At 36.8% G+C, this 24503-nt stretch overlaps 1 protein-coding gene and 1 long non-coding RNA gene across 11 annotated transcripts in view; one reads left to right on the top strand and one right to left on the bottom strand.

Moving 5' to 3' along the window:
• The window catches only part of UMAD1 (UBAP1-MVB12-associated (UMA) domain containing 1), a 244309-nt gene that overhangs the window by 58306 nt on the left and 161500 nt on the right, over nucleotides 1-24503 (bottom strand). The window lies entirely within an intron of this gene.
• Nucleotides 1-24503, top strand: part of LOC147918190 (uncharacterized) — a 158424-nt gene that overhangs the window by 112339 nt on the left and 21582 nt on the right. Inside the window, exon 2 of the long non-coding RNA XR_015550046.1 lies at nucleotides 3241-3376. This is a non-coding gene — a long non-coding RNA (uncharacterized LOC147918190). The remainder of the gene's footprint in view (nucleotides 1-3240; nucleotides 3377-24503) is intronic.

Here is a 24503-nt window from a genome sequence, read left to right as displayed (position 1 = left end):
TCTATTCTGTTCCATTGGTCTATGTGTCGTTTTTATACCAGTACCATATGTTTTGATTATTATAGCTGTGTAATAGAGTGGCTCCAGCTTTGTTTTTCTTTCTCAAGATTGCTTTGGCTATTTGGGGTCTTTTGTGGTTCCATATGAATTTTAGGATTGTTTTTCTATTTCTGTGAAAAATGTCATTGAAATTTTGATAGAGATTGCACTGAATCTATAGGTTGCTTTGGGTATTATGGACATTTTAACAAGGTTAGTTCTTCCAATCCATGAGCACAGAATATCTTTTCACTTATTTGTGTCTTCTTTAATTTCTTTCATCAGTGTCTTAGAGATTTCAGTGTACAGGTCTTTCACCTACTTGGTTAAATGTATTCGTAGGTATTTTATTTTATTTTTTTTTGATGCAATTGGGGAAAAAACTGCTATTTGGATGAGCTTTTTAACATAGTCTCATCTGTTTACACTTTATTTCATAAATTTGATACTTTATGGATATTATCTTTGTAATGAGAGTTTCTCCAGCTATAAGCGTTGTAAGGATTGTGATATCTCTCAGAAAATAATTAAGAATTTGTATATATCTATGGAAAAGAAAATGTCCTTATTACCAGACTTGACCAAGAACTCTTATTTCAGTGGTGGAGGATTTCTGGGAAAGAGAATGAAGAGGCTAAAAATATTTTAAAGATAAGAACAAACACTTGCTCTTTTATCTTTTCTTTGTATAAAGATAAACTTGATACTATGGGATATTACGGAATATTATGCCATACATATATGCTTTACATATGTGTCATTCATATCTGCAGAGCCACCCTATAGATAGGCAGTAGTATCTACCCTAATTTATAGACAAAGAAAGTAAGGCACAGAGACATTAAATAACTGGTCCAAGGTCACAGTTTGTACACTGTAGCACACCACTCTATACTGCTCTTAAAAACAACTCTGGATGACTTTTCTACACATGAGCAATTCTTTAGCTCAAAAAAGGCTGTTCTGGGGCCGGCCCCGTGGCTTAGCGGTTAAGTGCACGCGCTCCGCTACTGGCGGCCGGGTTCGGATCCCGGGAACGCACCAACGCACCGCTTCTCTGGCCATGCTAAGGCCGCGTCCCACATACAGCAACTAGAAGGATGTGCAACTATGACATACAACTATCTACTGGGGCTTTGGGGAAAAAAAAAGGAGGAGGATTGGCAATAGATGTTAGCTCAGAACCGGTCTTCCTCAGCAAAAAGAGGAGGATCAGCATGGATGTTAGCTTGGGGCTGATCTTCCTCACACAGAAAAAAAAAAAAAAAAAAAAGGCTGTTCTCACAATACTAACACAGAGAGTGTTAAAGCTTAGCAAGAAAAATAACTAGTTGCCTAGCAATTTACCAAGGAAATATATAGCCTAGAGGTTTCACTCTTACTAGCATCATTTCCCAGTTATATGCTAACATGCTAGTGTGACTAGAGCGTACCCAATAAAGACTTGAAATTTATGACTTATCTGTATTATAAGAGTACAGTGAGATTGAAAACTCTAGTATGGTATTTACTGGATCTATTTAAAAAATATTTCCACTGCTATAAGTGTTCTGTTTGCAAGGTTTTCATAGGGAAAACTACCTCCATTTTAAGAAAAGCTAATAATTGGAATTTCAGATTTATAAAACAAACTAAAAGGAATTTTTACTTGCACTATAGAAAGAATCTTTACTCTAACAAAAAGGTTCAGTGAAGAATTCTGAAGGATTGACATTTCCTCGTATAAGAAAAGCATTCGAGTCACAAAAAGCTGGTATCACCAAGAAGGGCAATAGTCTTAAGATTTGAGAGGAATTTCTAGTCCAAAGCTTTACTACTATACTAAGATACTTATGACTTAAAGCAGGGCACTTAATTTCTCTGAATTCTATTTGGTTTTCTTATCTCTAAAATGAAGGAGCTGGATTAGAGAATCTTTAACCCCATAGATCAGCCCTATTAAATAGAAATTAATGAGAACCACATGTGTAATTTAAATTTTTCCACTAGCCACAGTAAAAAAGGAAAAGGAAATAGCTAGAATTAATTTTTAACAATATATTTTATTTAACCCAATATATCTAAAACATCAGTTCAACAAATAATCAATATAAAAAAACTATTAATGAGATATTTTAGATTCCTTTCTTCAGACTAAGTCTTTGAAATCCAGTGTGTATAATATATGTATAGCACATTTCAACTCAGCCTACTCACATTTAAAGTGCTCAGTGGCCACATGTATATAGTGGCTACCATATGGGACAGTGCAGCTCTAGAAGTCTATTCTCCAATAATTTATGTAGAATCTTTCAGGAGTATTACATTATTAAAAGTAAGGCACATCAGCAGAAATTAGGCTTAACAGAAGTAGCTGTCCACACAGTGCGGTTTAATGGAATGGCAGCACCGTGCAAGTCCCCAACTACAGAGGCCTGAAAATCTACCTTTGATGGGCATTCCTTTGTAGTAAACAGAAATCACCCATGTTTTTCAATGTTTTAAAATATAAATCTTAGAAAGATAACAGACTGACAAATTAAGCTTTTAGTGCAAACTGAAAATCTTTTTAGAAGCATATGCACTATAAATAGCAAATTAAAAGGTCCTTAACACTTGATGTGAATGTGTTTGAATTTATCATATTAGTTGGATCACTAGCATCTTACATGACTTTGGGGGAGTAGAGATCAGAAATCTGAAGAGGGTAGATACCTAAGAAAAAATTTACCTACTTATGATTCAGCTTTGCATTCTTATAATCTAACTTTAATAGGAACTTATAGTTTGAACTAAAATGGAAAATAGATAAAAGGAAAAAAAAATCCAGATAATCACATGCTAGGTGAAGTCACACCAAAAGAAGGGCTGTCATTTTGACCAGAATATCAATTAATGACAGCTGTGACAGAGTGATGTCTGAGAAGGAATTAACACCAGGAGTCAGTGTGTAAAACGCACTTGGCTCCTCTAAGAAGAGGTATTAACAAAACATTACAAGTTATTAACAGAGAAGCATAGTTAGGCAAGCCACCTGAAAACACCCAGGTCCTAATCGATAGATGAAATTCAAATCTTGAGCTGCACTTTAAGAGGAGAAATGGTAAGATTATGGCATGGAGCTTGTTGAAAAAAATCTGGACTGTGCATAATTTGTGCCCTCTTGTCAACCAGTTCCTACTTTGAGATTCAGATGAAGGTTCTGGGTAATTCTATCTGCAGGTGACATAATGGAAATGTGGGAAAGGAGTGCCAACATCTTATTAAAAGGAAGAGGAGACGGAACCAGACTGGTCACCAAAGCAACTTCAGCCATGCATTTTTATTCAGTTGGGTGAATGGAGGCTATGCATTTAGGGTAAGTGTTCACACATTACATAAAAGTGTTCCTTCCTTCCCACTGGCAAGCCGGAAAGGACCACTTTGTCATAAATCAAGAATTAGTCATCTCATTCAGTTTACTCTTGTAAGCAAACTTCAACTTTAAACTTATAAAATTTTATGAGTGTGAATGTTAGAGGGAGACTCCCTGTTAGTTTTTGAGGTTGGGGGGAGGAAGTGTTTTGCGGGGTTACAGAATTGCCATTACTGGGCCTGGGGCGTGTCAGCTGTTGAAGTACTGTCAATTCAGGAAACTGTGGAAGTGGGATTGTAACCTAGGTCAGTCTGGTTCCAAAGCTGGAACTTTTTTCCTAGATGGAAAGGATTTTATCTGAGAATCACAAAGTGGCAAGGAATCCTCATTGCAGAAAATACAGCAACCTTTTTATTAAGTCTTCCTTTCTATAGGCTCTTAAGGTATCTCCAGCCTACTAGTCCCATATTTATGAAAAGCTTTGAATTCAATTCAAATATACAGCTCAATAAAATGTTAGATAATATTAAATACACAACTATAGGCAGTTTACTTGATCTCTTTTCATTTATTTTCTATGTATAAGAACAAGAATAGTATTCTTCATTGCCAATCCATGCAGAGACCGGTTAAAAGAAATAGGGATTTACATACAGCCCTAGAAGCAATCAGAAGAAAAGTACTCTAAGTTCTGAAGATCCTTCATTTTAAACTAAGGTTTACTGTTCCTCACGAAGAATCTGCCAGTCTTTAGCTATCATTTTACTTCTAGAACTACCCAGTGAGCAATTAATTGGGTCAAGAAAGAAGTTCACCTTGGTAGTGAATCTCGAGAATAGGCAGTGTGGGCCCTGACAGGGACACCTGCAGGCCAAAGCAACTGACTTTTTACAAACTTTGCAGTCTAGTGCTCAACTTGAAAAGCAGGGGGCTTAAAATGGCATCTTGTGTTTTTCTTTCTTAAAGTGGCAAGGAGACTTTATTTAGTTTCTGCAAACTAGATTTGTTAAATAGATTTTTAAATTTGTGCATCCAGACTGCTGTTTGAAGGGCTGACTGTATGGGATAGGCCATCTTAAACAGAATCATATTGAAGAAATGGTGAGATTCTTCACCTAGCAGATGATGGCCTTGGCATCCCCTGCCACTGTCACAGGACAGACTGTATTGTACAGGGTTTTTGTAACTACCTTTATCCCCCACAGACTGAGAGCTCTGGAAGGGATGGGCATGGACCATGTCTGTCTTGTTCATAATTGTTAATTATGAACAACTGTTAATTATAAACATAATAATTCCATCTCCATCCCTGAGAACCATGCCTGGCGTAGAACAGGTGCTTAGGAAATATTTGTTGAATGGAGAAAAAAGAATTCTCTCAGGAGAGGCTAAAAGAAACAACAATGGACCTCCAGTGACCAAGATTTCTGAAGAACATGTATTAAGTAAGAGATGTACTCTTTTATTTTTTCCCTAGGATAATAATAGCTTTCTTCAGATAATGAACTTTCTTCTCAGTGGAATACTCACACAAGAGCCATCCAAAAAACAAAAAAGCTACTTGATTTGCCTTGCTATATTTTACTCAACACCATCAGGGAAATGCCCACAGCTTATCAAAAAATATAATACTATTTTTCTTTTAGACTTTAAATGAATCATTCCAAGTTTTTGATGGATCACAATAAAAAGTTTTAAATGTCCTAAGTTCTTATGCTTATATTGATGATGCCAAATCAGGTTTTAAACCTGTCTAGGTCTGGGTTATGCTTATCAAAATAAGTTAAGGGTCACCTTTTAGATTGGAAATATAGCAATGACAACACATAAAATGAATAACAATGATGATGAAAACCATTACATGTAGCAATTTCTAATTTACGAAGTATTTCCACATCCATAACCTCATTGGTTTTTTTTTTTTTTTTTTTTTTAAAGATTTTATTTATTCATTTTTTTGCCCCCAAAGCCCCAGTAGATAGTTGTATGTCATAGGTTCACATCCTTCTAGTTGCTGTACGTGGGACTCGGCCTCGCGTTGGACGGAGAAGTGGTGCCTCGGGGCGCTCCCGGGATCCGAACCCGGGCCGCCAGCATCAGAGCGCGCGCACTTAACCGCTAAGCCACGGAGCCGGCCCATCATTGGTTTTTAATAACACCTCTGTGAAGAAGGCAGAGAAAGAGTTACCCTCATTGTACAGAGGCAGAACTGGAGCTCACAGAGCTCAGTCACTGAGTGTCACACAATTAGTAAATGAATAGTTGGGAACTGCATGTGTGAAATGAGGACAGAAACACAGCTGAAGGTATTTAAAAGATGACCGGTTTATAAAACATGAGCTTTTGTTTACTTTATTGTCTCTGCTTACCTAACATACCCAACAGAGACACTGTACAGAAATTACATTCTTTATTGTAACGTATCATTATCCAGCCTTGTCATCATTATTTTTGTTTCATACAGGGCCATGGAGAAAAGTGTATGCCTTCCTGTATAAGATAATAGGTTTTAAAATTAGCTCTTTTATTCATTTATAATACAAGCTGGCAAGAACTACCATGGAGGACAGGGAGGACTGGGAATAAAACATACGAGGTTATGTCTCTTTATTGAAAACTAAAATCTGGTTGGATATAAAGAGAGAGAGATATTTCATTCTTCTTCAGACTAGAATAGAACTAATCTGGAATGTTCCAAATGGGAATATTTCCCAATTCTTTCTTTGACAGTATCTTTTGTAAGATGTTTGCCTGCTAGCCTTCCCAGCGATCCAGTCAATCTATAGGAAAACATGCTTTTGTATGCATTAACACAAAAATAAGATTATTTATGTTGTCAGTTTGTACCTAGTAGAATTCCTTGCATTCTTTAGTGAGACCACATCTTGAAGAGTCACTAAAGTACCTACAAATACACATTAGCTTTAAACAGTAATGTTCACCCCGATTAATAACACTCTTCCTCTGTGGGGGATGGGGAAGGAGTATAAAAGATGCTCACAAAGTAATTTGAAAACATAAAATATTAGAGTGTTGTATGTTTAATGTCTGTCTCCTCTCCCCACTCCAAACCCTGTGACAAGAATGCTGAAACACACCTAAAAGGCTTTTAGGTTCCTATTTATGGGGAAACATCCATCAGTTGTCTTAGCCTTTAGGTTTGACAAGAGAAAATAAGGTCTCTTAGGAGATTGTTTGGCTCCCAAGGGCAAGGAGTTGCATCCAACTCTTGACCAGCTGGCTTCTGATGCCTCCAGACTGCCAAATCAGGCAACAATGGGATTGAGGGCCTCTTTGCTTTAGTATTACTCTAGAAGGTCAGTTAAGAACACTGCCAATTTCTAGAGTTGCTGTTTTTTTCCAAACTCTATTAGGAACCCTCCCTGATGATCATCTAAAACTGGCGTTTTTTAACCTTTGGTAAGGACCCTTTGAGAATTTAATAAAAGATCTGGACTCTTTTCCCAGGATGCTGCTGCTGCTGTTGTTACCGTTGTCAGTAATAATAATGATTATAATAACAAAAATAATAGCAGCTACTATTTATTGAGTGCACAGACTATATGCAATGACTTGAGCTAAGTGCCTTTCAAGGAGACACTGATCCTGAGTCATCTCTCCTTCCTCATACTTCCCCAGCTCACCATGCTTTTCTCCACCATTTCTCTTATAATTATTCTTGACAATGCCAACATGTGTACAGATTCATGGTTCTCAACTATGAATGCATATTATAGTCACATGGCAGAAACCACATACAGAGATCCTAATTTAATTGGTCTGAAGTAGAGCCTGGGTGTCGATATTCTTGGAAAGCTCCTAAGATTATGAGCAGCCAGGGTTGAAAATCATGAATATACACTCTATCCTTTCAGTTCCATGCCCTTCAAAGTCCTTTTTGTTCAACCCCCAACAACCATGTACTTCCATGGTCATTTTAGACCTTAGATTAATAAAAATACTAACCCCAGAACTCGATTTCATGCTTTGCACACATTGACTACGATCTCCTAACAATCTGCCTCACACTCTAGATGCTGCACTTTGGCAATTCAGTGACCCCCACAAAGACGGTCAATCTACTTTTTTGTTGTCCAAGACACCATGATGTCTTTTCCTTCTTTATCCAGCTTGGATTCTGTGTTTCATCACTGTAATTATTTCATTGCATACACCTTCAATTCTATTGCCTTGTTTGGTTTTCTACCTGATTTTCATCTAGTAAAACCTCAACCCCAATTAAACCCAATTTTACATCAATTACAAAGCTGAATGCACTTGAGCAGCTGGACGTGGGTTGGGGGAAAGCACAGAATCATGACGACTAGTTTCATTTTAACTTTATGGCCAAAAATCTCTAGAGATCATCTTCACTTCCTGCAAACAAATCTACCAACCTGCTTGCAACTATATCATATGCTCTTCCCCACCCCTCATTAAGTTGGATGAACTGTCTCTAAGGCCAAACCATTCCTTTGTACACTGCATTACTTCTCAAGAACTTGTTCTTGAAACTACCCCTTCTTTCTCCTCATTATGACTTTTCACCTATCTACTAGATCACTCCTATTAGTATCCAACATGGTATAACATCTCCTATTTAAAAAAAAAATCTTTTTATTCATATCTCTCTCCTCCTATTGCTTTAGTGCTCTGTTCTCCTGTATAGTAAAATGCCTCAAAAAAGTGTCCATCCTTGCTGTTTCCACACTTCCTTATCCCATCTCCACCGTGTATTTTATTTCAATTGTTAAACAATGAGGAGATAATATATTAAAATATGTGTAAGGCATAAAGAATAAAATATAACAAGCACCTGTATTTCACCGCTCAGTTTAAGGAACAGAACATTACTAGGAACTTTAAATTTACTCTGTGTCCCTCTCCCACATCTATTCCTTTGCCTCCCTCACTAGGAAGTAAAGGCTATTCTTTTTTGTCCCAGCTTTATTGAAATATAATTGACATATAATATTGTATAAGTTTAAGGTGTGCAACGTGATGATTGGTATACATATATATTGTGAAATCATTAACACAATAAGATTACTTACATCTCAATCACCTCACATAGTTACCTTTTGTGTGTGTGTGGTGAGAACATTTAAGCTCTACTCTCTTAGCAACTTTCAAGTATACAATACAGTATTGTTAACTTAGTCACTGTACTATACGTTAGATCCCCAGAACCGATTCACCTTCTAACTGGAAGTCCGTACCTTTGGCCAACATCTCTCATTTCCCCCACGCTAGCAACCACCAATCTATTTGTTCCTATGAGTTCAGTTCTTTTAGATTCCACATGTAAGTGAGATCATATAGTATTTGTCTTTCTCTATCTGACTTACCTCACTTAGCATAATGCTCTCAAGGTTCATCCATGTTGTCACAAATAGCAGGATTTCATTCTTTTGTATGGCTCATATTCCATTATATATATATATATATATATATATATATACATATCACATTTTCTTTATCCATTTCTGTCAATAGACACCTGAGTTGTTTCCATATCTTGGCTACTGTAAATAATGCTGCAATGAACATGGGGATACAGATACCTTTTCAAGATAGTGATTTCACTTCCTTCAGATATATACCCAGAAGTGAGATTGCTGGATCATATGGTTTTTCTATTTTTAATTTTTTGAGGAAACTCCAAACTGTTTTCCATAGTAGCTGCACCAATTTACATTCCCACCAACAGTGCACAAGGGTTCCCTTTTCTTCACATCCTCACCAACACTTGTTACCTCTTGTCTTTTTGATAATAGCCATTCTACAGCTGTGAGATGACATCTCATTGTGGTTTTGATTTGCATTTCCCTGATGATTAGTGATGTTGAGCACCCTTTCATGTACCTGTTGGCCATCTGTAAGTTCTTTAGAAAAAACGTTTTTTCAGGTCCTTTGCTCATATTTTAATTGGATTGTTTGTCTTTTTGCTATTGAATTGTATGACTTTTTTATACATTTTGGATATTAATCCCTTATCAGATAAATGGTTTGCAAATATTTTCTCCCACTCTGTAGGTTACCTTTTCATTTAGTTGATGGTTTCCTTTGCTGTGCAGAAGCTTTTTAGTTTGATGTAGTCCCACTTGCTTATTTTTGCTTTTGTTGCTTGTGCTTTTGGTGTCAAATCCAAAAAATCACCAAGACCGATATGAAGGAGCTTACCACCTATGTTTTCTTCTAGGAGTTTTATGGTTTCAGGTCTTACATTCAAATCTTTAATTTATTTTGACTTAATTTTTGTAAGTAGTATAATTTCATTCTTTGCATGTAAATATACAGTTTTCCCAACACCATTTATTGAAGAGACTATCCTTTCCTCATTGACTATTCTTGGTTCCCTTGTCAAATATTAGTTGACCACTTGTGTGGGATTTTTTCCAAGTTCTCAATTCTGTTCCATTGGTCTATGTATTTGTTTTTATGCCAGTACCATACTGCTTTGATTACCATTGCTTTGTAATATAGTTTGAAATCAGGAAGTGTGATGCCTCCATCTTGGTTCTTTTTTCTCAAGACTGCTTTGGCTATTTGGGGTCTTTTGTGGTTTCATGCGAATTTTAGAATTGTTTGTTCTATTTCTGTGAAAAATGCCATTGTAATTTTCAAGGGGATTGCACTGAATCTATAGATAGCTTTGGGTAGTATGGATATTTTAACAATATTAAGTCTTCCAATCCATGAACAGGGGATGTCTTTCCATTTATTTGTGTCTTCCATTTCTTTCATCAATGTCCTATAGTTTTCAGTGGACAGATCTTCCACCTCCTTGGTTAAATGTATTCCTAACTATGTTATTGTTTGATGCTACTGTAAATGGGATTTTTAAAACTTTCTTTTTCAGATAGTTTATTGTTAATGTATAGAAACACAACTGATTTTTTTATGTTGATTTTGTATCCAGCAACTTTACTGAATTTGTTTATTAGTTCTAACATTTTTGTTGTAGTCTTCAGGGTTTTCTATATAATGATATTCTGACTTTTTGTAAATCCTTGCTTTGCTTTTCTTTATAGTTGCATCACAAATATTTATAGCTCTAAACAATATATTGTATAGCTGTGCATGTTTTAAACTTCATATAACTGTATTTATTCTTCTATGGCTGTCTTTATTCTCGTAACAATATGTTAAGATTCATCCATACTGCCATGTGAAGCAGTTTTAAATCCATTTCACTTCCTTAGAGTATTTTATTTATGAATAAGCCCTATTTATTTATTCATTTTGCACATGATGGATATTTGTATTGTTTCCAGTTCCTACTATCATGAATAGTGCTATCGTGATCATTCTTATACATGTCCACTGGTGCACAGGAGTTCTTCTAGGATATGTACCTATGAGTGGAACTGCTGGGTCATAAAGGAATTACATGTTCAACTTATGAAGAAATATCAAATTATTGCTAAAAGTGATTGTACTAATTTTATTAGTTGACTGGATGATGTTAATTGATTGTAAGATAACAATTTTTAAAGTTTTATTGATATTTGCTCTATGATCCTATGTGACTATTTTCATAAATGTTCCACGTATCCTTGAGAAGAATGTTTATTTTATGTATGTGTGTGGTCAATATCAACCTTCTTAATTTTGTTGCTCAAATCATTTACACCCTTCCTGATTATTATTGTTTCTTTCAACAGTCAGCACACTATAGCCCATGCCAAATCTGGTCCACGGCCTGTTGCTGTAGAGCCCAGTGAACTAAAAATGATGCAAAGAGAAATATGCAAGAGAGACCATATGTGCCTTGCAAAGCCTAAAATATTTACCATGTGGCCCTTTTTAAGAAAATGTTTGCTGATCCCTGGGCTATCTGATAAATCAATTACTAAGAGAATTATATTCCAATCTCCAACTCTGACGATAAATTTTTCTTTTTATCCTTGTGTTTCTGTCCATTTTTACTTTATATAATTTTAGGCTATGTTATTAGGGGCATACAACTTTAGAACAGTCCTATTTTCCCGGTTAAACGAACCTTTTATCATGATCTAGTGACCCTCTCCCTCTAGTAACACCTTTTGCCTTAAAGTCTCTTCTGATGATATTTGCAGTTACATCATACTTTTTCTTGAAATCTTTCTCTACCCTTAGGATTTACATGGGTTTCATGGAAATCACAATACTATATTTAGATTTCTTTTAAGCTAGTCTATCTTTCCAATCAATTTAATAAACTCTGCTTCTTAACAAGTAGATTTGGTTAATTTACACATATTATAGTGACTGAAATGTTCGCATTTATTCTACCATCTTACATACGCTCTTTGTCTCCCTTTCTTTTTCTCCTCTTTTACTTTCTTTTGGGTTGACTGAATATTTTTATTCCTTTTTAAATCTCCAATAATTTAGAAGTTATACTATTTCTTTTATTTTGGTGATTACTCTAGAAATGTTAACATATATACTTAACAAAGAGTAAATCAGTTGGTTTAGACAAATATTTCATTTGTCTTTGTTGTTGTGTAGATTCACTATTATATGCCTAACATGGATTTCTTTCTGTTTACTCTTTTTGGAATTTTTTGGGCTTCCTAAGTCTGAAGATTGATGTCTTTCACCAGTTTTGGAGAGTTATGAGCGCCTATCTTTTCAAATATTGTCTCTGTACCATTCTCTGATTTTGGCCCCTCTGCTTCTGGGATTCCATTAAGACCCATGTTAGACGTCATCATTTCATTATAATATTAGCTTTATACTATTAGCTATTATTTTGCATTTCTATGTCTCTCTGTGTCACATTCTGAGTAACTCCTTTAGATCTGTCTTCTAGCACATAAAAATCTCTCTTCATCTATATCTAATATATTAAATGTCAACCTGTGCATTGAATATTTTTAATTCCTAAAGTTCCATTTTGTTGTTTGCAAATATACTTGATGTTTTTCAAAAAGTCTCATGGTCCCTATCATATTTTAAAGTCTGTCTTTTATTTTTAAAATATAGTAAATGTAACTATTTTGTACTATATGAGATATACCAATATCTCAGCCTTTTGCAGATCTGATTCTGCTGTTTTTGTTAACTCTCACTCATACAGCCTTGTTTCCTTATGTATTTTGTGAATTTTGACTGAAGAACCAATATTCCTTGGAATTCTATCTGTAAGAAACTTTTAGGCCTAGTTAAATGGCCTTCCTCCAGAAAGGAGTTATGTTGGCTTTGCCAGAACCTGGGGATACTACCAACCCAAGAATATTTAAGCTAAGTTCTTGACTTCAGGCTTTTTTGAACCTTTAAAAGGTATCATCAAGTAACTGAAAAATGTAATGGCAAATTTAAAAAGAGAGACAATGTGACAAATAGAGAATAGAAGGAAGAGAACTGAGATCTAAGCTACTAGTAAAGGATACTTTGAAGAAGAAATCAGTCTTGAGACCCATACCTTGCTCAATATGGTAAATTTTTAAATCTCAAAGACAAAGAAAATAAACTATAGAATGAAACAGAAAAGACAAGTTACCTACCCAGAAGACAATGGAGTGATATATATAGTTTTGAGCAAACCAAAGATGATGACATAAGAATTTTATAGCCAATAAAATTATTGTCCGTGTGTAAAGACAACAGAAAACTAGTTTTAAATATGCAAGAGCTTAAAAGCATATTCAAGCCATTTTTAAAGTAATTATGTAAAGATATTTAACATCAAAATTAAGAAATGTAGGAAGATAAAATTATTGTATAAAGATTGATGGTAGGGCCGGAGGTTAAGTGCACGCGCTGCACTGCTGGCGGCCCGGGTTTGGATCCCAGGCGCACACCGATGCACTGCTTGTCAGGCCATGCTGTGGTGGGGTCCCATATAAAGTGGAGGAAGATGGGCACAGATGTTAGCCCAGGCCCAGTCTTCCTTAGCAAAAAAAACAGGAGGATTGGCATCGGCTGTTAGCTCAGGGCTGATCTTCCTCACAAAAAAAATAAAATACATTAAAAAAAAAAAAAGATTGATGGCAAGCATTAAAAGCAGTTAAATATAGGGGCCAGCCCCATGGCATAGTGGTTAAGTGCATGTGCTCCACTGCTGGCAGCCTGGGTTCGGATCCCGGGCACGCACCAATGCACCGTTTGTCAAGCCATGCTGTGGCGGCGTCCCACATAAAGTAGAGGAAGATCGGCATGGATGTTAGCTCAGGGCCAGTCTGCCTCAGCAGAGGAGGATTGGCATGGATGTTAGCTCAGGGCTGATCTTCCTCACAAAAATAAATAAATAAATAAAAACCTTAAAAAGAAACAGGCAGTTAAATACAGAGGTAAATCAGTGTAACTGTTGTGGATAGGAAACCAGAGTAAGAACAGTTACTCAATACAATTAATTAAATCCAACCCTTAAGATTACATTAATAAAGACTGTAAGTAAGAAAGAGTGTGTAAGATTACATTTTACATGTTACAAGGCAGAAAACAAAAAATATAATTATTGGATTTGACAGGTAGGCAAAATCTAGATTATAGAATGTTTTTAAAGAATGTAAAAATAGTCACTTATGTAAATAAAAAATAACATCTTCCATATCATTGGAGAAAAAACAAAACAAGATATTATCCATAGGAATGAAAAGAATAAAAACTAAAAGGAAGAAAAAAACCCCAGAAAAACCTAAAATAAGATAACTGATGTAAGATCACACATATCAGCTATTTCAATAAATGTGTTTTAAATCCTTTTATTGAAGGACAAATAATCTCCTTTGTTACCTAAAAGATGACTTTTATATAATGCCACGAGTCAGGCTAGCACACAATTCCATTTTATTTTCTTCCTATCACTTTCCACTATTAGAATTATTTTGTTTCTTACCCAGTTGTCTGCACTAGAATATAAACTCCATACGAAAGAATCCTGGCTGTCTTGTTCGTGCCTATATTGCTAGAAGCTCAATAAATAAGTGTTGTATCAATCAGTGAATGAATGACTGACTGACTGAATGAATGACTAGAAGTCACAAAGAAAGATTAAAAATAAAAAGGCAAACAAAAAGCAGAAGTAATAAAAATGTCATATGAAAAGTGATACCAAAATACTTTAAAAAATATATAGAAGATATTTTTATTGTTGATAAAAGAAAATCTATAATGAAATTTAAAAGTCATAAATATTGTTACATCAAATAATAGGATCAACATATATAAAGCAAAACAAAAACAGAGAAATACAGACAGAAAATGATAGAATTACAATGATGGTGAGTGACTAATACACTTCTAATAGTCTTCGATAGATTAGGTTGATAAAACATAAATAAGAACATACAGTATTTGAATAATTTACCCCCTTGAATGTGTGTGTGTATTTTATATGCATATAAATGACTTTGTACCCAAGAAAGTATTTTCTAAGTAGCCATATATTGTTTAATCAGAAAACAATCATTACTAAAAAATACTTACTAGATTCCATTGGAAAAAAACTTTTGACAAGCATTCTTCCCTGAAAGCTGTTAAAAAAATAATTCATGGAATTTAAATAAAAATTTGGAATAGATATAAATTTATCTAGATGGAAAAAAACATTTAAGTCTAAGTGTCTGGAAACCATTACTAAGACTGGTCTAACATTTTTGTAAATGTCAGATTTATGTAATACCTTCTAAGTAGTACAATCTCAGACAAATAAATTACAAGAAGATCTAACAAGCCTGAATGAGTGGACAGAAAAATGGAAGAATGCTTTCTGAAGGCACTAGTGCAGTACAGTTCAACAGCCACGGTTTTTTTTTTTCTTTTTTGTTTACTGCAGTAACATTGGTTTATAATGTATAAATTTCAGGTATACATCATTATAATATACTTCTATTTCTGCATAGATTACATCATGTTCACCACCCAAAAACTAATTACAACCCATCACCACACACGTGTGCAGAATTATACCTTTCGCCCTCCTCCCTCCCCCTTTCCCCTCTGGTAACCACCAATCCAATCTCCGTCTCTATGTGTTTGTTTGTTGTTGTTATTATCTACTACTTAATGAGGGAGATCATACGGTATTTGACCTTCTCCCTCTGACTTATTTCACTTTGCATAATACCCTCAATGTCCATCCATGTTGTCACAAACGGCTGGATTCCATCGTTTCTTATGGCTGAGTAGCATTCCATTGTGTATATATACCACATCTTCTTTATCCATTCGTCCCTTGATGGGCACTTAGGTTGCTTCCAAGTCTTGGCTATTGTGAATAACGCTGCAATGAACACAGGGGTGCATGTATCTTTTCATTGCCATTTGCATGGAGTATCTTTTTCCATCCCTTCACTTTCAGTTTGTGAGTGTCTTTAGGTCTGAAGTGTGTCTCTTGTATGCAGCATATATATGGGTCTTGTTGTTTTATCCAATCAGCCACCCTATGCCTTTTAATTGGAGCATTTAGTCCATTGACATTTAAAGTAGCTATTGACAAGTATGTACTTACTGCCATTTTTTAACTTTTTTTTTTTTCTCAGTGTTTAGTAGTCCTCCTCTGTTCCTTTCTCCTTCTATACAGAATTGATGGTCTCTTTAGTTTGACCTCTGTCTGAAAGCTCTACTCTTTAACTTCCCTCCTCCCTCATTTTATATTTTTGATATCATATCTAACCTCTTTTTTGTGCATTTGTATCCATTACCCTCTTATCATGGAAATAGATAATTTTTCCTATTTGTGGTCTTCTTTTTTCCCCTTAAATCAGTCCCTTTAACATTTCTTGTAGCACTGGTTTCTTGGTGACAAACTCCTTTAATTTTTGCTTCTTTGGGAAACTTTTGATCTCTCCTTCCATTTTGAATGATAACCTTGCTAGGTAGAGTATTCTTGGAGGTAAGTTTTTTTCTTTTAGCACTTTAAATATATCGTGCCACTCTCTTCTAGCCTGTAAGGTTTCTGCTGAGAAGTCAGCTGATAGCCTTATGGGGTTTCCTTTGTATGTAACTTGTCTTTCTCTTGTGGCTTTTAGGATTCTCTCTTTATCTTTAATTCTGGACATTTTGATTATGATGTGTCTTGGTGTGGGCCTCTTTGGGTTTATCTTGTTTGGGGCTCTCTGTGCTTCCTGTACCTGGATGTCTGTTTCCTTCATTAGGTTAGGGAAGTTTTCATCTATTATTTCTTGAAATAGATTCTCTGCCCCTTTGTCTCGCTCTTCTCCTTCCGGGACACCTATAACACGGATGTTAGTGCGCTTGATGTTGTCCCAGAAGTCCCTTAGACTGTCCTCACTCTTTTTAATTCTTTTCTCTTTTACCTGTTCAGCTTGGGTAATTTCTTCTAGTCTTTCGTCCAGCTCGCAGATTCGTTCTTCTGTATCCTCTACTCTGCTTTTGAGTCCCTCTAGTGAATTTTTCATTTTCAGTATTGTATTCTTCATTTCTGATTGGTTCTTTTCTATATCTTCCATTTCTTTGTTGACGTTCTCACTGAGTTCATCTATTCTTCTCCCCAGATCAGTGAGCATCCTTAACACTCTTTGTTTGAACTCTCTGTTGGGTAGGTTGCTCATTTCTGTTTCACTTAGTTCCTTTTCTGGGGTTTTGTCCTGTTCTCTTACTTGGAATGTATTCCTTTGCCTCCTCATTTTGCCTCTTTCCCTGTGCTTGTGTCTACGTATTAGGTAGGTCAGCTACGTCTCCTGCTCTTGGATAGGTGACCTTATGTAAGTGATGCCTTAGGAGGCCTGCCGTGTGCTTCCCTCAGTTCTCAATGTTCCAGGGGGTGACCCCTATGTGGGCTATGTGTGTCCTTCTGTTGTGGCCTGTTTGCTCTCCCTGTAGGGGCCCAGGGAGGCTGAATTATGCTCCTGGCCAGCTGTTGTAATGCTCAGCTGCTTGTAGTTGTTGTGGGCCCCTCAGTCTCTTTATCAGGTGTGGGGAGCCCCAGCACAGTTGGCTGCAAGTTCTAATACCACATTTTTGTTTCAGTATTTCTTTTAAGTGAGTAGGCCCCCAGCGAGCCACATGTTAAATAATGAATTTTTCTCCATAAAAACTATGTTAAATTTGATTTCAGAATGCTGTGTACAACTCTACAGGCTATGCCTTGAGAAATGAAAGGGAAAGAATGAAAGTAACATTTACTGAGCAAATATGTGTTGTTCTGATGTATAATTGCATTTAATAATCAGTACCTAAAAGTATGGCTGATTTCATTCATTCAACAAATATTTCCTAAGAACCTCCACTATGCCAGGCATTGTTATAAGCACTGGGAAGGACATATAATAAAATTAGGTGAAATATATTGTATAGTAGTAGATGTGATTGGTACTATAAAGAAAAATAAAGCAGAAAGGAGGGATGGAGATGTTGGAGTAGAGAATTACAATTTTAAATAAAGTTAGTCAGGAAAGGCTTTCCTGAGAAAATGGTAACTGAACAAACACTTGTTGGAGATGAAGGAAGGGTGTTCCAGGCCAGAATAGTGAATGCAAAGGTTCTGAGGCAGGAGTTGAAACAGCCAGGAGGCAGTGAGGTTGAAGCAACATGAACAAAGGAAATGGCAGTAGGAGAGGGGGCTACTGGGAGACCAGACTATGTACGTCCTTGAGGTTATGGTCAAAGACTTTGGCTTGTACTAGAAACTGATCTGCATTATGTTTGAAAAGAATCACTACGTCCTTTGAGTATTTGAGAGTAGACTGCTGAGCAGCAAGGATCGACAAAGGGAGAGTTAAGAAGCTACTACAGTAATCCAGGTAGGAGATAATGGTTGCTTGGACCTAGGTGGCAGTGAAGGGGGCAAGAAATGATGGATTCTGAATGTTTCTGTAGCTACAGCCAACAGAATTTGCTGGTGAATCGGATATAGATAAGACATAAGAGGAGTCAGCATAACTCCAAAGATTCACCCTGAGCAACTAGAAAGATAAAGTTGTATCGTTTCCATTTTACAGAAAAGGTAACTAGATATTGTTCCAAAGCTCACAGTCTTTCCACGATGCCTCATTTTTTTTTTTTTTTTTTTTTGGTGAGGAATATTAGCCCTGAGCTAACATCCATTGCCAATCCTCCTCTTTTTGCTGAGGAAGACTGGCCCTGGGCTAACATCCATGCCCGTCTTCCTCTACTTTCTATGGGATGCTGCCACAGCATGGCTTGACAAGCAGTGCGTCGGTGCGCGCCCGGGATCCAAACCCGCGATCCCCAGGCCACCAAAGCAGAGCGCGTGCACTTAACTGCTATGCCACCGGGCGGTCCCACACGATGCCTCATTACTTGAGGCAAAAGGCAACTGAAATTATGTGCACAGAGCATCTACCATAGGGATCACAGACTTTTCATTTTACAAGTGAAGGTTGAGAAGACATTTTCTTTTAATAATTGGTAATATCTTCCTGAATTATGAGATTTATTTTTCAATGACCTGGTGAAGCCTGAAAATGCAAAAAGGCTGGAAAGAGGAGAGGAAATTTATGGATGACAGAATCATATCAGGTTAAGTAGGGATGGCAGGGATACTGGGGTAAATCTCCACATTCTTGAGGCTGATGCCATGATAAATTATCCATAGAACCTCCTTGGAAACCAGTGTGTGACAGAATGAGATAGAGAACAGACTTTCCTGAGATAAAATATGAGCATCCTGTTTTGCTCTGGCTTCTTCATCTCAAGTGTTTCAAATAGAAACTTGAAAAAGTAACACCAATGTTCTAGCTGCTTTTCAGGGATTAAAGATATTTTTTAAGCATATACACAGAGCTGTGTTTTGGACATTAAGCATATATGTATAGCTTTCCAATTAGTTTTTCATAATATAAAGATTAATAGGCTCCAAGAAATGTATTTGTTTAATTTATTCAAGCTTTCTTTTATATTCTCTCATTTGCCATATTGACAGGATGCCCCAGCAATACAAGTTGATTTTGTTGTTGTTGAGATAAAATATAATTCTTTTCCACTATTCTTATTGGAAACATTACATTGGATAGCTATAATTAATTTTCTTCTATCCTGCCATCTTTGTCTGTTTGTATAAACGTGCCATAGTGTGATAATTCCCAAGAGTTAGCTCTCTTAAATCTCCCCCCCTCCTGACATCCCTATTTCAATGAAAGGTACTTCTCTCTTTCTTCCCAGGCATCTTGACCCAGCTCCTTCCTGTCCTTCACCTCTATGTCAGGACTGTTGCCAATATCAAGAAATACTCACTCTGCAGTATGCCTCATGTATATAGTAACTCTCTCTTTCACTCCCAGTGCTAACAGTCCAGAGATGACTCTGGTCTTAATTTTGGCAGTATATCTGAATGCATCTCCTCTCCTCTAGTCTGTCCCTGCTGCACTTCATCTGGCATGCTGGGGCCTGCTTAATTTTAAATCACGGCTCTGGGCGTATCACTCTATCAAAACCGTATAGTGGCTTCATGTTGACAGCTGAATTAAGTACAAATTTTTCTGCCTACCCTTCACGGCCCTCCCCAATGTGGCCCCAAGCTGCCTTTCCAGTCTTATCTCCTACCACTTCCTTTACAAGGTCGCTACAGCTCTAGCAAAACCAATCACTCTTCCCTGAACCTGCCTCCATTTTAGCAGTTCTGGGACTTTGCTCACGCAAAAACATTGTCTCTTGTCTTTCAAATTTCCCCTCTTGTGTATCAAAAGCTGACCTATCCTTCTTGTCCTATCTCAAATGCAGCTTCTAAGAAGCTTCTGCCGATGCCCCGATCAGCGTGACCACCAGCTCCACTGAACTCCCACCCCTGAGCCCAGCACTTTGTTTGTACAGCGCTTACTGTAGTCTGCAGACCTGAGCACCTTTCTTATCTTCAACACTTTATTCTAAGCTCCTAGAAAGTGACAAGAGTGCTTTGCTCATCTCAGAATCTCCCATGGTGGTAGGATGGTGCCTGACACAAAGTTGAGTTCAAGGATTATCAGTGATGAGAAGTGTTAAAGAGTAGACATCTTAAAAGAGCCTATCTTTATAGTTACCATTAAAAGCCATGAACATTCCCCTTTCACTTAATAACAGGATATCAGTGGAGACAAACGGATATAACAGTATCTTTCTGGTCCCTTCAGTATTCTTTCTACTCTTCTGTATAAATAGAATTTACATTATAGTGATTAAAAGTCCCCTATAAAATGGTGTCATGAGGCCATATCTGGGAAGAGAGGATCAGTATGTACCAATCTGTTCCTTACTCACTATGTGGTGAGTAAGGAGAATATGAGATGATGTGTTTGGATTAGATACAGAAAGGAAATGGAGTTTTCAAGGGAGAAAAAAATTACAAAAGAAAAACCTGCTTCACAAAATGCAGTCTGTGGAAAATCTTTCAGCTGAATGTCAAAATTAAGAAAAATCAATAAAACCTTTGAAACCAGAACTACGTGAAAGGCTTTTTAGGGTTGATGGCAAAATACAAAGCTATGGCTTCAAGAAAGTAAAATCTTTCTCTGTAACCACAAAGGCAATTCTTCAATATTCAGGAGCCTCTGTGGCCCCAAAATATGCTTAGCACAAATTGCTTATTACACAGATAGGGACAGTCAAGATTCAAAGGGCCAGCGTTTTCAAAAGGAGTTTTACCAAGGCTGTAATTAGTCGTTCTGGCAAAAACTGCATACACGTCTAATTGCGCACACAATTGGCTAATTGTTTCTTCAAAATAAAGGGTAAAGGGTTAATTGTATCCACATCTGGCCACAAAGAAAGAGAATGTCCTTTGAAAATATGACACTACACTTAGACGAAAATTTGCATTAAACAACCATCCCTATTACTACTAATAATTATAATAATACCACATGCTTACAAATTAATACCTTTCATCATGACCCTGAAAACACTTTACAAACATTAATTAATCTCACAATACTCCTAAGGTATGAAAGGTGATTATCCCAATGGTGTCAATGAGGAAATACAGTAAAGTTAGGTAATTGTCAAAAAGCCACAAAGGGAATTGGAGTTCCCAGCCCCTGGCTCTGAACACTGGCCTAGTCACCAGGGAAGTTCAATGGGGACTCTGGTTCACATAATGAGCAAAAATGAGCCTAAAACCAATGCAAAACTAAGTAATCAAATTTCAAAATAGAGAAAACTGGCCTGTGATTTAGAGACTACTTTGACTTCTTTTATTCAAAGCAACATAGCATCAAGAATGGAGGTAATAAGTAAAACTTTTTTGTTCCTTGGTTTGATTTTATGATCAAATATTTCAGATAATCAGAAAAAAGTACAGAGAATCATATGATGCATTCCCAATGAATCGTACTTTCAAAAATATGTAAGAGGAATGAGTTTCTGCAAGAGATGGGTACTTAGGATGTTCTGGCTATAGCACTTGTGAGATGAGGACACGCTGGACATAAAGACATGAGCTGAGGGACTAAAACAGAGTAAAATTAATGTTACCTTAATTCTAACTGTTGTGAATTTACATCAAATCACTAGTCAGGAGCATCCAATCTACACTACCCCAGAATATCTAACTTAATACAAATAAGTTTCCTTATAAATGCATAAGTGTATCATTAGTATTTGAGTAACCTTAATCTTCTTTAAGAATGAGAGAGACATAAGGGCTCATTTTTAACAACAACAAAATATACATTTAGGACTGATTTTTTTTTTTATAATTACAAAAAATATTCTTGTAGCCACATCAGAAAACGTTTGGGTGATTTTCTTATTCACCACAACTGATGATTAAATTCTCTACGCGGCTACTTATAAAGATGTGGAGATATAAACGTGCTCCAATTCAATTCAATTCACTTATCTGGTGAAGACACAGTGCTGGAAGATACAAGATGATCAAGACACAGTTCCTGCTTTCACAGACTTGTGGTCTGTGCGTTTATTTATATTCACTCAAGCCCCAATATATCTCTTTCTACAAAGGTTTAAGGCAATATCCAACAGAAAAATAAAGAAAACACTGAAATAGGCAGGGACAAGGAACATAGAAACAAAATATGCTGAAGATAAGAATCAGTATGACTGTGTTTCTACTTTCAAAGTTGCCTCAAAGTTACTGGGCACCCTGAGCAAAAAAGAAAGACACATGTGTTTAAAAAAAAAAAAAAAGGAAAGAGTGGGAAAAAAGAACGAGACACTCATATAACTAAATTTTTTAAAATGCCTACTACAGGTAAAAATCGGTATAATGTGGGAGTGCCTAAAACAGAGAACTGACTTCGGAGACGGGAACCTGAGAAAACAGTCACATTCTGGGCTGGGCACGCAGGTCAGAGCTGAGTTCCACAGTGGCTGCTGCAGAAAGGGCATCCACACTCAAAACACAACCAAAGAAGCAAGCTGTGCAAGCACGAGGCATGTCTGAGAAGTGGAAGTAGATTCTAACACAAAGTGGAGGAGAAATGCACTAGAGGACCCTGGCAGGAGTTGCAGGCCCACTGCAAATGCCGTGCTAAGCTCTGCACGTTTCTGTTAAGTAATAGGTAACACTAGATTTTTGAGGGGGGGAGGGGCAGACGGAAATACTTGTTCTTTTCTTTCTTTCTTTTTTCCTTTTCTTGTTAAGTACAAAACTCGCACACTGTTCAAGGAATAGACCAAAAAGGCAAAAGTCAGGAGGAAGAAAGATCTGTCAGGAGGCTCTGTAATAAATCAAATGAGGGATGACAGGGTCTGATCTCTGGTCCTGGCATAGGAGAGGTAAAGAAGAGGACACACAAGAGACTCTCTGACGGCACTTAGTGAATAATTAAATGTGAAGAAAAGGATGAGCCTCACTTGACTTGAGCCTCTAAATGCTACCTGACCAAGCACATCCAGAAGGCTGACAACGCATGTTTTCTCAATTGTGTTATTAGGACTAGTGTCAATAAATTTAACATATTCCTTTGTGTCATAAATATTTTTCATGAGTGAAAAGTATACAAAATTGTTTTTTAAGATTATATCAGAATATGAAATATATCTTTCTTTAAAATAAAAATGAAATGTGCTATTTCCGCCAGACCCATGATATGAGACCTAAAGCACTGGTTTTATTTCTAGCTGAGGTTTCAGCATTTTCCTTTTTCTGTTCATTTGCATTTATAACAAGTAAAATGAACTTGAACTTTTTTTCAGAGATTCAAAAGACTTGTACTCACTAAGTGTCTTTGTAGTCCCCTCCCACATTGCCAGGGATAATGCAAAACTATGATCAAAGTAGATGCTTAAAAATTACTTGCTGAGGGGCCGGCCCCGTGGCGTAGTGGTTAAGTTCAGTGCGTTCTGCTTCAGTGGCCTGGGTTTGCAGGTTCCGGTCCCAGGCGAGGACATACACCACAAGTCAGCCACACTGTGGCAGCAACCCACATACAAAATAGAGGAAGATGGGCACAGATGTTAGCTCAGGGCTAATCTTCCTCAAACAAAAAAAAAAAAGGGGGAAGATTGGCAACAGATGTTAGCTCAGCAGGACTCTTCCTCAGCAAAAAAAAAAATTACTTGCTGAATGAATAAATTTAAAAATAAAATCACCTGTTCCTCAAACCTGTAGACAGTTATTGCTGTTAGTATTAGATTACCTGTTAAATGCAGGGGTGTAAGTGATTGCAGTTCATTAAATGACAATTTAAAAATTTTATCAGGAAAAATCTATTTCCTAAATAATTTACCCTTTTCACCAGGGCTAGTGTAAGAACTGCTACAGGGAGAAAGAACAAGAAAATGTTTGGGACATATTGCAAGACACTTATAACATTTCCTTAGAAAGTGACATGACTATATCATCAATATTATATAATTAGAAATTTTACTCCTTATAACAGTGTTCCATCTTTGTGTTTTGAAGGAAAACCACTGATGTTTATCTGCCCTAAAGATAACATTATTGTCAGTGACCTCCTAATCACGTACAAAATAGAGGTCAAACTTTTAGATTTGACATTCAAAGCCCTAGATGATGTGGGCCAATTGACTTCTAGTGATAATTGCCTCTAATCTCCTGGTCAGTGATTCCTGAGGAGAGAAGGTTTGTACCACTGGTGATGCAAGTGCTGAGGAGGAGGAGCACCGGGAGGCTGGGGTTCAGAAGGGTTTCATGAGCAAGAAGGAAGGCAGGGTGGAGGGCAAGACAGGTCAGGGGCTATCTCCTTTCTTTTCTGGATCAAAGCCTTCATTGGCAGCCCCTCAGCTCCCGCACGTGCGAGCATGTGTGCGTATACAC

The sequence above is a fragment of the Ceratotherium simum genome, chromosome 1, assembly GCF_057802395.1.
Source record: "Ceratotherium simum simum isolate JZ-2026a chromosome 1, ASM5780239v1, whole genome shotgun sequence".
Lineage (NCBI taxonomy): Eukaryota > Metazoa > Chordata > Mammalia > Perissodactyla > Rhinocerotidae > Ceratotherium > Ceratotherium simum.
This window is presented reverse-complemented; position numbering and strand designations above follow the sequence as displayed.